Source organism: Arvicola amphibius, chromosome 5 (assembly GCF_903992535.2).
Source record: "Arvicola amphibius chromosome 5, mArvAmp1.2, whole genome shotgun sequence".
Lineage (NCBI taxonomy): Eukaryota > Metazoa > Chordata > Mammalia > Rodentia > Cricetidae > Arvicola > Arvicola amphibius.
In genome coordinates, this window is record NC_052051.1 from 131509589 (window position 1) to 131527000 (window position 17412).

At 45.7% G+C, this 17412-nt stretch overlaps 1 protein-coding gene across 2 annotated transcripts in view; it reads left to right on the plus strand.

Annotated features, from left to right (window-relative positions):
* Positions 1-17412, plus strand: part of Gramd2b (GRAM domain containing 2B) — an 89926-nt gene that overhangs the window by 47446 nt on the left and 25068 nt on the right. The gene's annotated exons all lie outside the window — the stretch shown is intronic.

A 17412-nucleotide genomic window follows, 5' to 3' on the forward strand; every position in this document is an offset into this window, starting at 1 on the left:
GGAATAACATAGTACATATAGGATTCAGTTCAATCTGCAGTTTGTATTGGCCATTTCAAAACATCTATTCGTGGTTTCAAACATATCCCATGGTCAAGGCGGGACTACTGTACCATTGCTGTCTCCACTATAGCACTGGCCTCTCTGCTGTCATGGAGACCTCATTTCATACGTTCATGCTGGGTTACTAAGATCATAAAACAATGACATATAGAGGACATGGATCTGTCTTCTGACTCCCTACCAACACTGTCCCACATGTGACCTTGACCTACCCTTTTCTAGGATCATTCCTAAGAATGTTCATAGGACGCAGTTGCAAGGGTGCTAGGAACCTGGAAGCCTAAGAGTGGGCAATAGGAAGGTTCGAGGGCAGACCAGAGAGGGGCCCCTCCAATTGCCTCCTGCTTTTTTGGATACTCTATTATGTAGATATCTGCCTTAAAAACAAGTTGGCTCTCTGGCTTAGAAAGTGAATTTACTCCGTGTCCTTCCCGCCTGTGTGGTATCTGAAGCCGTCTGGGGAGAGACTGGGCATTATGGCTGCAATGCTTGCATAGGAGCTGTTTGTCATAAAGAGGACACTGTAGGTGTTTGATTGACAGGCATAAGAAGATAGACCTCATCCGAGCGAGACATTCTTTACACCCATCAGTTCTGAAGATGAAAATTCCTGAGAGCTGAGTTTTTGCACCAGCTCCCTGGGTTTCGTTTGAAGTCCACAAGCGGCACATTTCTCAGATGGGTGTGGAACTGTGTTTGGGAGGTCCGACCTAACCCTGCGGTCTCAAAGGCAGATGAGAGTATCTGTACAGAAGCCCAGACAGACTTGGAACCAGCCCAGTCCGCAGCCTTACTAACATAAGGTGTTGATAGATTGTCGTGTCTACTGCAGATTGGGTTTCTCTCAGAACTGTCCCTTAGGCATAGAACAAGGGTGACAGGAAAGGGGCAGCTGTGGCATTATGTATGGTCCCATCTTCCAGCCTAGCCTAGTGACACTCCATGTGCTTTAATACATTCTATTATAGTTATGACTCCATTCATGATGACCCATGTAATTGGAATCACTTCCTCGATCTCCAAAAAACCCCATCTGGTCCAGATGTTAAATTAGGCAGTGGCATTTCTGTTTCTTCCTCTCCCCAGAATAGCCAGAGCATGTAGGGTCCCTGGCCCCTGACAGCAGCTCTGTGGACTGCATAGGACATGTAGCCCTTGAATTTCATACTGGTACCCAGTGTCTAGCAGTGTGTCTAAGAGATGCTCTAGTCCACGGGCTCCTGCCTCCTCCTGCACAGCGTTAGTACCACCCTGAGAAAAACATCTGGATTTAACTCAGACATCATCTGCCGCTCCTAATCGTTTTTCAGACTTACCATTGTGGTTTTATTGTTGGGATGGTTTTGTTTACTGGTTTTACATGTGTACGTGTAGGGTGTACATGTGTATGCTTATGTGTGCTCTCATGTTGAGGGTATGCCTACACATGTGTGCACATATGTGTGGATTCCTAGAACCTTCCTCAATTGTTCTCTGACTTATTAACCCAGACCCCACAAATATAGCAAATCTAGGCTTCTGGCTTGCTCTGAGGAATCCCCTTTCCCTGCCTTCTGAGAGCACTGGGATTACAGCTGGCCAGCCGTACCCACGCGTGATTTACCAGCGTTCTGGGGATCCAAACTCTGGTCTTATGCTGCATGGCGAGTGCTTTATCCACTGTACCATCTCCCTAGCCCCGTTGTTGGTTATTCAGAAGCCATCGTCTCCAGCTACACGCTGTAGTAGCCACATATGAAAAGATAACATGGGGATTTGCTTCAAAACCAAGAGGAAGTGGGTGTAGTTGGCAGGGCCACAGGTCACACTGGATCAGCGTCAGAGTCTGTAGCTTTCCCTCTCTCTTGAACAGTTGCCTCCTATTACCTCATTGGGATATAAATTTATTAGTCATCTCAAAAAGTAGGCCAGTTGAGATTTTTCTAATGAAACCCACCGCCACCGTTTCTTTCTGTAGTTCCTGGCTTTCTCCAATCAGGTAGCCAGTTCATAGACCCCCCCCCCCCAGAAGTCTTTGTAGAAGTCTGTGTTCTGACTTGGAGGAAGGCATAACAAAGAACAGCTCAGGCCATGCAGATGAGATACAGCCTGTGGGCCTGCTCAGAGGAAACCCGCATCTCTTCTTAAGACACTGAATTATGGTAGGTAGGCATCCCCTGGGAGGAATCTACCTCAGGCTTCCTAGGCAGCCACAGATCCTGCAAGAGACTCTTCTGTAGCCTCCCCCATGACCAAGAAGGGATAAATGGAGAAAATCCCGTCCTGTTTTCTTCCAGTTCCCTGCAGCCTACAGTATCTGCACATTGCCCTTTCAACTCAAACAAAGTCCACACTGTAGCCCAGTGGCCACTCCCAGCAGAGTGGTAAGATCATCTGGCTTCGGTCACCAGACCAATTCCACTAACTTTCACCCAATTACTGAGAAAGACTGGGGAAGCTTCCTCAGTGAAGATGAACTTCCTTATCTTCGCAAGTTCCTTGTGTCCGGTCACTTCCTGGAAGAACTGGAGGGCAGCGGCTGCCTCCTTGTGATCCGCCCTCACTAGTTCAGTACTCAGAGCAAGATCCATCCCACGGGAGAAAATGACTCCGGCCTTCCTGCGCCAGTACTCCTAAGCCCAGGGGATTCCAAGTGAAATCCATCCCTGCCTGCCACTGTTGATGACATTGAGTGTCAAAGAAAGGGAATTCAGATAGCCTGGACTTTAAGGGGCATGCAATTCTTGAGGCAAGTAACTTTACACCTTTATGGGTCACATAGATGTGACAGGACCAGAACACTACCCTTCAGGGGCTGATGAACAGTCCAAGCAGGAAAAGACAAGCATTCGTTCACTCGTAACTTTTAAGTCAAGTACTAAAGGGATAGCATTGCCATAGTAGTCATACTTCACAGGGCACGAGGAGAGAAGACAGTCTCAGGATCCAGAAAGGCTGAGAAGTCAGAGAACAAACTTCACTTAGGGTGTGATCCCAACCAGCGCTAAATCTAAAAAACAGTACAGGCTAGAGGTTAAGAGCATTGACTACTCTTCCCAAGGTTCAACTCCCCCCAAGCACATGGTGGCTCACAGCCATCTATAATGAGATCTGATGCCCTCTGCTGGCATGCAAGCAAGAATGCAAACAGAGAGAAGGACACCAAAAGCCAGTCACCCAGACCACCCAGCCATGGAGTAAGAAGGAAAGAAAGATATATAGAATAAAGAAAAGTAAAAAGTCCAGAGACAAAATGTAGTTAAAAAGAAATGGGATAATTTAAGTTAGAAAAGCGGGCTAGAGGGCTGGAGAGATGGCTCAGAGGTTAAGAGCGCTGACTGCTCTTCCACTCGTCCTGAGTTCAATTCCCAGCAACCATGTGGTGGCTCACAACCATCTGTAATGAGATTTGGTGCCCTCTTCTGGTATGTATGTATGTATACATAATAAATAAATAAATCTTTTTAAAAAAAGAATGCAAACAGAACAATCTATACATAATAAATAAATAAATCTTTTAAAAAAATACAGATCTTATGAGACATTGAAGACAGAGGCAGCCCAATCTAAGGCATTTAGGCTTCAAAGCCAGAAATCCAGTGTCCCTTGCAAAGGATCTATTCCATGTATTTATTTCAACTTCATCCTGTTGGCAGTGAACAACTACAAGAGCTTTGGAGGCAGAGGAATGTTGCTATCCTAACTTTTAAGTGGTTTGTTTTAGTTTTTTGTTTTGTTTTGTTTTTGAGGCAGGATCTCATGATGAACCCCAGCCTGGCCTCATTCTCACTTACGCAACCAAGGATGACGTTTGACATCTCAGCCTTCTGCTTACTCTACCCCCAGAGGCTGGAGGTATATGCACGTATTGCCACATCTGGTTTTATGTGGTGCTGGGGTTAGAACCCAGGACTTAATGTATACTAGGTGAGCACTCTACCCAACTGAGCTCCACCCCCAGACAGCATGATTCTCTTTGCTCTTTCCAGAGATCTCATGGCTAAGTTATTTTCCAGTAAATATGAAAGGAGGTATCAAATATAAAGTCAAATAAAGAAGACTCCATCCAAGCTGGAAGCATTTTGGACCCTGGCTAAGCCAACCAAAACTAGAGGGAAAGAAGGAAGGAAGTCGGCTAGAAAATACTAAGGAGTAGACATCTGACTGGCTCTGGTGAGAGAAAGGTCATAGAACATGCCCCCTTTCAGAGGTCTTGCTTGTTCCTCATAGGAATAGATGAGCTGCTTGTTTTTCTTAAGTAAATGTATCTAGTTTAGGAGCGTTTGGGTTACACAAAGCCTTTTGTAGAAAACTGTTTTCTCTAATGTATAGATATCTTGTTTTTAAGAAATGCAATCACTTTTCTAGAAGTTGACGCTGGTTAGTTTTTGGTTGGTTGTATTAATTTTTTTTAACTTGGTCTCATTGCATTGTTCAGGCTGGCCAGACTTTTGAACTCCAGTGATCTTCCTGCTTCAAACGGCCAAATAGCTGGGACTACAAGCAGGTGCTTCCACACCTGACTGATCGTTAAAAACAGCATCCTGGATTTAATAATGCATAGTATTATACACACACGATACATTTCCTCATGGCCTCGGCCCCTCCCGTGCTGCGTTGATTGCCCGGTGTCATGTGGCATAGGGTGAGCCTGTCTCTGGGAAACTCCTGCGTGGTGCACACCCTGTGATGCATGCAGCCTGGAGTGGGAGGTCAGAACACAGGAGACAGGAAACTGTCACAGCAGGTTTGAGTTAGGAGGAAGCAAAGCCTAGGGGCTTCTGGGATACTCTGGAGTCCTGCAGCAGTGAAGACCTTGTCTTTGGGACTTTCGTTCCCCCTAACTTTTGATCTCTGTGTTTGCTTATTTTATTCTCCTACATGGGACAGACGGAGAGAGTCCTAGGAAATTCAGGGCAGAGGGCTGAAGAAGACACGGTGACAGTTCAGAGGGCAGCTTCCGCCTCCTGTGCCTTGGGTCCAGATGTCCCCTCCCACAGGCTGGGGGGTGGGGGGGGGGGACTGGGCTCTGTGGAGAGAGAGGAAGGCCTCGAAACAAAAGCAAACATTTATCCCTCAGAGTCTGCCTTGTCCTATGCAGTAGTCCTGGCTTTTGTTTGTCATTTAAACTTTAAATTGCTTTCCAAAATTTAAGCTTCAGTTTTCAGCTATTTCTGAAATATCAAACCAACGTTTCTATCTTGTTTGACATTTCTGATGTTTATAGGATTTGATAGCTGAAGATTTGTTAATATTGTACTTTATCTCATCCCCCCCCCCGCACTTCATGTACTTTTTTTTAATAAGGTGCCTATCCTATTGAAAGCCAATTCTCCCCTAAACATAGCTTCATCAAATAAATGTCCCCCGATATGTCTTATAAATGTATAAAAAGTGATTTGTTCTGATATTCAGCAATCACTAGTAAATGAACAGACTCAAAAAATGATGGAGACAAAAATAGGAAAACTGACGGAGTCTGGGAGGCAGAGGTGGGAAGACGGCCACGAGTTTAAGACCGTTGTGCTCTCCCTGGCTCGGTTGGGTCCATGAGACGCCTCTCAAAATCAAAACAAAAGCAAACAAACAAACAAAAAGACTCACTGCACTTGTGGAGACTATAGTCTGCTTCACAGTTGAAGTATAATCAGTATATTTTGTTTGTACCAAGCAAGGCAAGTTCATATACCCACGCAGAGGGTGCACATAGCAAGAGAACAGCTCCACGGGCAGTATCAGTCAGTACCCGGCTGGAAATAGGCCGTGTCAGCTGCTGCCTCCCTGACGTAGCATCTTGTTATTTTTCTGGGCTGTTTCCAGCTGTGTGCGGCCTGAAAATGCCGCTGCTGAGAAATTATTTCACTTGAGTGTGCTTTTCCTTGCTGTGGTGTCTACTAATAATGACGACAGTTTTCCAAGTCTCCATATAGTCTCAGATCGTGGCTCACCAAATTGATGATCTGTTTGAAGAAGTTAACATAATACTAATCGGGGGGGGCGGGGAGCTGGGATTGGCCTTTTTATCCCCTCGCCTCAACCCTCAGGGGGGGGCCCTCTTCCAATGGGTCTTGTCACCCACATTTGAAAAGGAAGTTACCATGGAGATTTGAAACAAAATGCCCGGATAAGCTTTCTTCATAGTGCCAAGTCTTGTCCTTGGATGGTGATATTGTCTGGTCAACTAAGTGTGAGATTCGGTTTCCTACAGCCAGATATGGGGAATGAAGAGCTCGAAGCTGATGTCCAAAGGGGAGATTATTGGACTTGTCTGGAGGCCGTGTGAAGGGGCAGAGTATATGCAGAAGGAGACAGGATAAAAGAGGCCATAGCAAGAACAGCAGGGCCAGAGTGGAAAGTAGATGGAGAAGGGAGGACCCTGGAGAGGTGTGGGGACATCCGGGACTCAATGAAAGGCCACTGTTGGCTCTGGAGCTGTCCTGTGATACAACAGAGGTAGAGTCTGGGGAGGATGAGTCAGGCCCTGCTGTCCTACAGTGCTCCAGGAGAGTGACCGTGGCTGTCACTGCAGCATGTCCCCCAGGGTGGAAGGAACTGCCGGCTGTTCCCCACTATTCAACTCCAAGGGCCTGGCTTTCCCTCTGTGTGTTTTTATAATATGAGCTGCTTTTCGGTCACTTCAGAGTAGGGATCCTGAGACGTGAACGCTGTGGAGTAGTTCTGTGAGTTGCCCGAGGCTTTGAGAGAAATGCTGTAATTGGGAAGACAGGATCAGGAACGAAGGTTGGGTGGGAAGGGACAATACCCCACTTGCCTCCGTAGGAGCAGAGAGAGTTCTGTAGGGTTCCAGAGAGACTGCTGTGGCCCAACCCAGTGTTCCGAGCTGGCAAACCACCCCCTACCCCCGCCCCCATGCAGCATCGTGTACTCTTCTTATTGTTGGTTTCTCATAGCCTTTCTTGATTTGGTTTTGAGGTACAGTTTTCTACCCGTTGCCCACATCTGTCTATCATACCTAAAGCGAGATCCATCAAACCCTTCCTAGCAGGTTGTTGCTTCTTGTGACCCTAAGACTATCTTGGCAATGTTGCCCTCCCCTCCCCCGATGACCTTGTCTTGCCCTATCCATCTCAACATTGTCTCTGGATTACTTCCCTTGTGTAAATCCGTTTCTTGCCCTCAAATTCATCCCTCGTCCACTTTTCCATTTTCTTTGTTTCTGACCTCCGCGTGGGTCATCCGTGCCCACTGTTGGAAATATAAGGCTCCAGAGATGTGCGTGTCCTCAGGTCCCTGGTGAGGAATGGTAGGCACTCAACATCTCATCTCATTCCTCCTACTTAATCCTCATTAATTAATCCTCATTAATCCCCACTGCCAATCAAATGAAGTCAGAGACAGTCCCCTCTGTCTTTTAGCTAAATCAAGCTTCATAGCCTCTCAGCTGCCTCCTGCCACCTGCCCAGGCTTTAAAAAGTCAAACTGCCACCACAAAGTGTTGTACTTCAGGGCTTCCCTCCTTCTCCTCCTCCCATTAGAAGACACGTCTGACTCCCCAGGGGCATCTTCATGATCGCTCTGGTTCATCCCACCAGGAGAGAGACTACTACCACAACTTTAAGCCAAATTTGAAGCAAGCTTTAATTAAATACTGGCCAGGAGGATGGGCTCTGGCCAGGACCATCCCAGGGTTCCCAGGAAATGGCCACAAGTCATGTTTTGCAGAGGCTTAAAAAGGCAAAACCTACCATTTGCTGCATTTCCCGTCAGGCTCAAGCAGGGGCAAGCATACATCTTGATGTATTTCTTGCCTGTGTTCCTCCCTCCTACATCCAATCAGGGGCAAACATGCATCTAGTGTATTTCTTGCCTGTGTTCCTCCCTCCTACATCCAATCAGGGGCATGCATACATCCTGACGTATTTCCTGCCCACATATCCTCCTGCCCACCTGTGCTCAAATGGGTCAAACAAACATAGGACAAATGTTTATTCTTATTCTTAACTGTCCTTACTGCAAACAAAACCCTTAACCTGCAAGGTGTGTTTTTCCCAATTGGCCTCCCATTAACATGCAAGGTGTGTTGTTCTTATTCCTGTTTTTGATCTCACATTATCACTTATAGTGTGTTAAACTTATTCCCGACAAAGGCTAAGTCCTCAAGACTTGAGAGTATCCACTTGAAAGAGCAGAGTCTAGCATTAAGTCTTAGGCAGATTAAGAAGAAATCCACTTATTTTTAATGTATACTCTATATTTTATAATAAAGAGCCCCCTTTTTCTGTTTCTGTTTTTCTTTCTTAATGATCCTTACTGACTTTTTTTCTGTTTCTTTTTTTCTGATTGTTAATGTTATTGTTGTTGATTTTGTCTTCTATTTGGAATCCCTGTTCATTTAAAGCAAAAGCGTCTAGCTTACACATCTTAATTTTCTTGCTTTTCCTCCTTTTGATATTTTTCTGTCTTGATACTGTCTTCCAGCACTTGTTAAAGACATGGCTTCACTGAGAAGGTGACTAGGAAAGACTTGAAGTTGAGAGTGTCCACCTGAAGGATAAGCCCAGGCAGGGTTTCCTCCTGGGAACAAGCAGGGTGGCTGGCTGGAGTGTGTGAGCATCAGAGAGACCAAGAAGGTAGATGGGCAGGTCCTGAAGTGTCTTACAAACTATAACCAGGGTTAGAAGTAAGAGTTGGGAGACAAATGGGCTCTCCTTCTCCACAATACTGTGAATTAGTTTTTTGTTTGTTGTGTTGTTGTTGTTCGGTGGGGGCAGGGTTCTGTACCAGGCCACGAACCAACTCCCAAATCATGACACAGAGACTTCTTATTAGTTATGAATGCTCAGCCTAGCTTAGGCTCATTTTAGCTTAAAATACCTGATTCTCTTTATCTACCTTTTGCCTTGGGGCTTTTTACTTTTCATTCCTTCTGTATATCTTGCTTTCGCTGCTTCTCACGTGTGCTGGCTGGCAGATGCCTAGCTTCTTGCCCTGAGCGTGATCTCTCTCATCTCTCTCCTTCTTTCCCCTCGTTCTCTCCTCTTATTCTTCTTTCCCTCATTATTTGTTATCTCTTCTCTCTCCTATTTATTCTCTCTGCCCAGCAGCCCCTCCTGTCCATTTCCTGCCTACTTATTGGCTGGTCAGCTTTTTATTAGACCTATCAGGTGCCTTAGGCAGGCAAGGTGAAAAGAACACAACACATCCTTACATCATTAAACGGATGCCACAGAAACAAATGTAACACACCTTTACGTACTTAAATATTCCCACAAAATCTGGCCATCACTGAATGTCATTTACATTTCTTATTTAAGAATGAGGGCCAGGAACAGGTGCAATAGTTAAAGTCCTACTCTTCCAGGGGATCTGAATTCAGTTCACTGTAGGCACTTCTGAATATAACTCCAGCTCCACAGAATGCAGCCCCTTCTTCTGAACTCCGCAGGTACCTGCAGCCCTATGTACACATTCACACATTAACACATGCACACTCACATGTGCGCATGCACACATATACACATAATTAAAAGTAAAATAAATCTTTCAAAACAATGATGAGACTCAGTTAAGTCTAGTAGCATGAGCCTATAAACCCAGCTACCCTAGAGGATGAGGCAGGGGGATTACAAATTCAAGGCCAGCCTTTGTAAGTTAGCCTTTGTCTCAAAGGGAAGAAGAGCTGAAGACGTGATTCAACACGTATGTAGCATGCTTAAGCCATGGTTTCATCTCTAGTACTGGTTAGGAAGGGAAATAAATGAAAGAAGGACGCTAGACAAGTCTGTTCAGATTTTGTTGTTCATGGATAGAGAGTGTCCCCTGCTTGAGGACAAGCCTATCCCCAGAAGGATCAGGAGGATGTCCTTGGGCCCTGTACCAGTCCTGGATGCCCTTGTTTCTTGTACTTCAGAGTTTAGCATCCTTCCGTCATGATATTTCTGATGTCTTTCCCTCTTGCACTATGCCCTCAGCTGCCTGAGCATAGGCTGTGGAAGGAGCATTGTGAAAGATCCTTCACAGGCACACCTTGAATTAATCTAGTGTTTCCAGAAGTTTCCCGCCTACACTTCCTCGTGCACTCAGTCTGATAAGCACATCTCTGTTCTGGTCTGAGCCACTGACCCTGGCGATTTGAGTGAGTCCTGCGTGAATGAGTGTTGTACCTCTTACTTTCTGCTTTCCCTTGTTCAGGGACGTGGGGAGTTACTCTTCTTTTGGAGGTTTTATTCCATTATTATGGTGTGGCTTTTAGATGTACTCATTTTAAAGGCCCTGGAAACGTTTCTAAATGTTTAAAGTTTGTTTTTTTTTTAAGTATGTGTGTTGTGTTATGTGTATGTGTGTGTGTGTAGGCCATAAATCTAGAAAAGGATTTTGAGAGGAGCAGGGATTTAAGGACAGTAGGAACAAAATGATGGAATACCTGTGACCTGAAACAGAAGAGGAGGAGCAGGGAACCAGCCAGAGGAGGGCAGAGGACATGAGGAAGGGCAATGGAGAAGAACAAATGAGGTTAAAGTAAAAGGACAAGCATGTAAGGAAATGCCATAGTGAAACTCATTACTTTGTGTACTTACCTTAGAAATTAATAAGTAAAATAAGCAAAGATTAAGATTTTAATGGGGTTTTTTTAACTCTTCTTATTTGTAAAAATCAAAAAGCCTAACAGTCATTATTAAAGTTGTTAATCATAGTCTATGTGTCAGGGACTCTATCTGCTTTTAATATGTATATTGTTCCACCCTTCATTAGGAGGAACCCATAAGTATCTTTGTGTCTTGTGGGTGTAAGTTCCAGAAGCTCTACCAAGGGCAGTTTGACAATGACTATAACCTTTTTAAATCTCACGACTTCTGGTGCAGAAGATGCATCTGTACTTTCCTGTAGGTATAGTCATACACACGATTAATATAAAGATAGGAGTTGCAGTGTTCTTTGTATTTGCAAAACCTTAAAACCTCTCTAAATAACCATCAGTAAGGAACTGGTTCAGTTATGAATCACTGGTTACAGTGGAACACTGTGCAGGCATTGAAAAAGAACGAGGACACTGAGCGTGGTGACTACCGTCATCCAACCGCAGGAGGCTGAGACCGGAGGGCCTTGAATTCAAATCTAGCCTGGATCACATAGAAAGACCCCATTGGACAGAGGAGGGGAGAGAAACAGAGAAGGAAGGAAGAAAGGTGATAATAAAAAAAAGATCTGTGCATACTGATGAAGAAAGAGCACCGAGTCATGTGTGTTGTTGTTTTTGTTGTTTTTAAAGCAAAATGAAGCTGACATGCATGATGGCTCAGCAGACAAAGGCACCAACCTACTGCCAGGCCATCCCTGGGACCCACACAGTAGGAGGGAAACACAGCTTCCCACAGATTGCCCTCTGACCTCCAGCTACACACACACACACACACACACACACACACACACAAAATAATAAACAAATAAATACGTAAGTAATTTTCTTAAACTTAGGAGGCAGAGAAATGGCTCAGCGATTGAGAGTACCTCCTCTCCTTACAAAGGTTCCCAGCACCCGTGACAGGCAGCTGGAAGCTGCCTATAACTCCAGCTCCAGGGTATCTGGCGCCTTCTTCTAGCATGTGTGGGCACCTGCGCCCATGTTCCCATACCCCCCACCTCACCCCACCCCGTACAGAGACAAGATTTAAAGCAACTCTAAAACTATTTAAAAGCAAGGTATACACTAGGATGCTGTCATTTACATGGATAATATGCACATACTCATTTTCCCAGAGTCTTAACAAGAAAGGCACCCGAGTTACTGGAGAGAGAAACTGAGCCACCGTGAAACTAGTAGAAGAATTTGTCTCTCTCTCTCTCTCTCTCCATTGGTAACGTACAAACTGTGTTGGTGCTTATGGTATCTGTTCTGAAGTACAAATGTAGACCCATAAACTCTGCTAGAAAAATACACACTTGGTTAGAACTGTAAACCAGGGGCTGTTGTTACACATTCTATCTATACTGGGATATCCTGCCCTTACCAGATGAGAGAAGCTGAGGGTCTTCTAGTCATTCTTCTGTTGATTATCAACTTCTACACTTCACACCCTATGTCACTGCACTGGTTAAGGTCAAAGACTGGGCACCAGCATCCCTAACAAGATAGGCTCAGCCACTTGTCCTCGATACTCCATTTAAAGAGATGCTTAGTGGTGAAAAGCAGAGAAAACAGATTGCTTAGTGTGACGACATTGGAGGAAGAGAGCAAATAGAAAGTTCGGGTAAACACGTCACCCTCACCCAGGCTCTAATCCGTCTTTGAGGTTCTGATTGGAAGCCTAGGTTTAAATAGAAGACAGGAGGATGCATAACTAGGCAGATTTGGTCAAGGAGTGGTCGCACCCACCGCTGTCTCATTCCAGTCTCTCCGGCAAGGCTGTCTGATAAGATGTTGGGACTGTGTGAGATCTGTTTCTAGGTGACAAGCCCTTCCTCTGACTGGTACAGATTCCACCCTGCTCCCTCTTCCAGCGGAGATTTCTGGAGCTGTGTTTTCACTAGTCTGACAGCCATAGGGAGAGTAAAGTTTCTTTCGGGGCATTGTCCCTCTGACCGTCCAGTCTGCTTCCTCCTTAGGGTAACTAGACCAGCTGTTGGTATTTTTACAGAGGGTGTCACCCAGCAACTCCCAGAACCCTCCTCCATCACTAGAGGATAAATCTTCTCAAATAGCGCAGCTTTGCCCGCTCTTTGGGGAGCCACTGACTAGCAGGCAACGTACAAGACAAGCGTCTGGGGGTACGCTTCAAGCAGCAATAGGGCTGCTTCTGAGCTGGCCCTGATCTCTACAATCCCACTTCCAGAATTTTTCCTACTTAGATCCTCTTTGATGGTAAAGGGTATAGTTTCTAAAGAGGTGCCTGGAAAATTACCCTAACCGTTATTAGCACAAGAAAGCTTAGTGACACACTATTTTAATGCCTTCACTTAGATTAACACAGAATTGACATTGTAATTGGGAAGGATTCCAGCTTCCTGGACTAAACCACGGCAAGGTACTTGATGTCATTAGCTGAGAAGCAGTTTAATTGTGGCTTCTGCCTAGTGGCAATGTGCTTACAAGAGAAAGGAATATTGGATGTCCTTTAAACTCCCCAGGACAATCACCAGAAGAAATGATACTAACCTCTACCTAAGAAATCTAATTTTGAAAAAAAAAAAAAACTGTGAAATCTAAAAGTCATCATCAGATTAGTGAGGTCTGGGAAATGAGAAGCATCAACCTTTTGATAAGGGTGGTCCAACCTGTTTTGATTTGTGGATTGTATAACAATATGTGGCAGTGTTAAACCAAAGTCAGCTTGTCCCGGCTAGTATGAAATGCAGTCCCTTAATAGGCCGGGGCAGGTTTATTTGTCGATGCTAGCCATCCCATTGTTCTCAGATTCCTACTGAGAGGCGTTGAGGGCCCATAACTCATACTGACTTGGATACCTAAGGCAGGAGAAGAAACAACCTGCCAAGGCAGATGGAGCTAAGTCCTGTGGTTTTGGCAGTTTCTGTTCCTTCTGTGGGTACTCAGATTGATCCGCATCCTAATATCGCTCACTGAGAAAGCTTTGAGCCTAATAAAGACCTTTCCAAGAAACTGATTAGATTTCCCAACTGACTCTTTCAGGCTTTGTCCGTAAAAAGGGGTTGTCTTCTTTTTTAGAAACAACAATGAAACCCTGGTTTTGTGTCCATGAGCAAGTTAAGCCTGCTTGACTTCATTTTCAGTAATCCCCCAGTTCCCGAGAGCCGAAGGGAAGCATTGGGAGCCCTCAAGCACAGCAGGGTGGGCCTCCACTGTCTGGCTTCTATGTGGGTTTTAGTCTTCTGCTAGCAAGGCCTCAAGGTGAGGGGCACCTGCAGGAAAGTTACTTGTTGGGAATTAGTACCCTTAAGCCCTTAGCACCTTTAAATAAACAACACCTTGAAACTGAATTGGCCCATGGACGGAATTCACTTCCTCTTTGAGACAATGCCCAATTACTCCCACATCAGTCAGCTTACAGATGACCAGCAGAAGAGAATGTGAAAGCTTAGTGCCATGGAAAAAAACAGAAAGTGCCTAAATTTGAAGGAACTTCTAGCAGTAATTCAATAAGGAAGGCATTGGGGAGAAAAGTGAATAACCCAAGGCATTCAGTTGGTACCTGCTGAGTTAAGAAACCAACAGGAGGGGCTAGAGAGATGGCTCAGGAGTTAAGATCATATACTGCTCTTGCGGAGGACCAGAATTCAGTGCCTAGCACCTGCATTGATTGGGTGACTCACTGCCTGTAACTGCAGCTCCAGAGAATCCAATGCCTCTGGCCTCTGGGGGCACCTGCGCTCACCTGTACATGTATCCATACTTGGATACATACATATAACTGAGAATAAAACAAATCCTTTTAAAAGAGAAAGAAACCAGCAGGTACCTGAAGGGGACCAGGTAGGAAAGGCCGTGAAGCCAATGTGCCCCCAGTAGGGCTGTCAAGCAGAGAATCGGCACTGAAGTTTAGCACGTGTTCAAAGAGAGTGGAAGTGTGTCTTACACTGAACGTCACTGTTTGTAGGACATTTAGAGATGTGTGCTGGAGACTCCAGTGCTAATCTAGAGTCTGAGAAACAGAACTACCACGTGATGAGACCTTCAGAACCCTGCCCTGTACGAAGTGCCTGCCCAAGTAAGGTCGGCCCGGAAGGAGCTAAAATCCAGCCCAGTTTGGATACCCTGCAGCTTCTAGCTAGGCCGTCTGTGCTCAAAGCAAGGTACATCTGTCTCTGCCGAGCCAAGTATCGGGAGAGCCACCTTCTGAGTCGCTCTTCGGAGGAGCAGCTCTTTCCATACAAGACAGCCGTGGCTATGCCTCTAAGAGACAGTCTGAACCTGTGTAAAATCTAGGAAGTATTTAAGTGGATGGTGAAATGAAGTCATTTCCCACATAAAAGAAGTCGGTCTCTCTACTGAAAGAAGGGTTCCCAAGGGGATTTATGTCTGGTGAACTTGAAAGAGGTTTTGTGTGTGTGTGTGTGTGTGTAGATAGACAGACAGCTCGATCTTTGGCATTAGAAAGAACAGGCATGGAGACTGGAGAAATGGCTCAGCAGTGAAGAGCACAGGTTGCTCTTCCAGAGGTCCTGAGTTCAATTCCCAGCAACCACACGGTAGCTTGCAAACATCTGTAATGGGATCTGACTCCGTCTTCTGAGGTGCATGAAGATAGAGCCCTCATCCACATAAAATACATGAACAGAGAGAACAGGCCAAGATGGCCCGTCTTACGTGGGGTCTCTATTGCTGTGAACAGACACCATGACACGGCAACTCTTATAAAGGAACGCATTTAATTAGGGCCGGCTTACAGCTTCAGAGGTTCAGTCCATTATCCTCTTGGTGTGCAGGCAGATGTGGTGCTGCAGAAGGAGCTGAGAGTTCTGCATCTTAATTGGAAGGCAATGGGAAGTGGCTGCGACACCAGGAGTAACTTAAGCTCAGGAGAACTCAAATCACCCCGGAGTGACACATTTCCTTCACCAAGGCCATACCTACTCCGACAAAGCTACATCTGATAGTGCCACTCCTAATAGTGCCACTCCCTTTGGGGGCCATTTACTTTCAAACCACCACATGGACTCAAAGCCTCTTAACAATTTCTCAGCTCTTCAAGACCACAAATTGGTCCTGAAGTTAAATAAAGTATTTTTTCCCTAAAATTTTAAAGCAAAGCATTTTTTTTTCTACCAGTGTAGACCAGGCTGGCCCCAAGCTCACAAAGATCTGCCTGCTTCTACATCCCAAGAGGTGGGATTGAAGGTGTGTACCTCCACACCTGGCCCAGTCAGAGTTCCAAGGCTTCGCATGTGCCTCTTGTCATGTGTGTAGTACATGTGAACTAAGCAGTACAGTGTGGACTAAGCGCTTCTAACATACCTTGAGAAAAACTGAAGGAGGTGAGGGTTGGTCTCTGTCCTTCAGTATTTATCTGCTTGGAAAAAAGAGCAATACTAACTACAAAATGAGAGCCCCAGCCATTTCTGGGATTAGTAGTTGGTTTTGCAGTCTTGATTTTAGTGCCAGGATATCATTCCCATTGGGTGTGGCCTGCAGTGTCTGCATGGTGTGAAACAGGGTCAATGAGCACACACAGAGCTTCGCCCCCTGCATGCTAACCTCCTGCCTGATCGCATGCAAGCGGATATACCCCATAGGTGATAAATTAGGAGGAAAATCAACGAATGTGCCATAGCGATGTCGTTCTAGTGCATCTGACTCTATACTCAGCCTCACGAGAGTGCTCGAAACCTCAGAAGCATGTCTCCTGAGTTTTTACAGCACAGACTAAGATCAAAGACAGTCTGGACCATGAATACCACCTTTGTTCTCCGTCGGTTTACCTTCTTTCCCGCTTCCCACATTGAAAGTCACCCCAAAGCAATCTTCATCTGCCAACTGTTGTGCCTGCTTCATCCACCACTCTGGCAGCCATCCATGTGTTGGTAGTTCAGTTAGCAAAGCCTCTTAATTTACCTTCTTCTCTACTCCCTTCCTGTCTCTTTGACCAAGGTCAGGCTTGGTTTTCCCGTAGCCTATTCATAGCCCGCTGCTAATGCTAAGACTCCGTGTTGAGTGGGTTAATGTAAAGATGAATGCAATTCTTGCCACACCTTGGAAATTCCACATTGAATAAGGTGAATAAGTAGGTGAGTTGGGGGTGAGAGAACGGGATGGGTGGTGGATGGATGGATGGATGGATGGATGGATGGGTAGATGGAATTAGAAAAAGAATGTGTATACAAATACCTTACGAAGGGACAGAACTAAAATTGATTTGAGTTCTGTTGGCAAGATATTCCGTGAGGGCCCCAGATTTCCTACCTATAAAAATGAAGGTATAATGCCTACCTAGCCTGGGTGGCTGTAAAGATTAGTGTCTGTAAATTGCTTAGGGAAGTGCGTAGTTAAAACAACAACCCAAAGTGTGACCGTCATAAGTACAACAAAAGGTGATAAGTGACATAAGAGAAGTGCAAACAAAGAGGGTGGGGGTTCCCAGCACCTGCAGGAGGCCACCCATATGTGTGTGAGCTCTGCGCCTGCGCTCAGGGCCTCTCCCAGCCTCCAGGTGATCTGCAGCCCAGCACACGCCTTGGCTGGGCAGAGCCGAGCAGCTCGGGGCCACAGGCGCAGACAGGGAGCTGAGCAAGTCCTGGGCGGTCAGACCTTTACAAGTGAAGCAGGTGTCACCTGCAGCTACTGTCCCACAGAGTGGCTTTAGAATGGAGCCTGGGAAGGACCACAGCTGTCAGGGAGTTGACAAGGCTGCCAGTGAGGAATGATCTTCATTCCTCCGGTTCTCCAGAACTCGAGGGCACCTCATCATGTCTCCGTCCACCTCCCTCCGGATGTCTAAA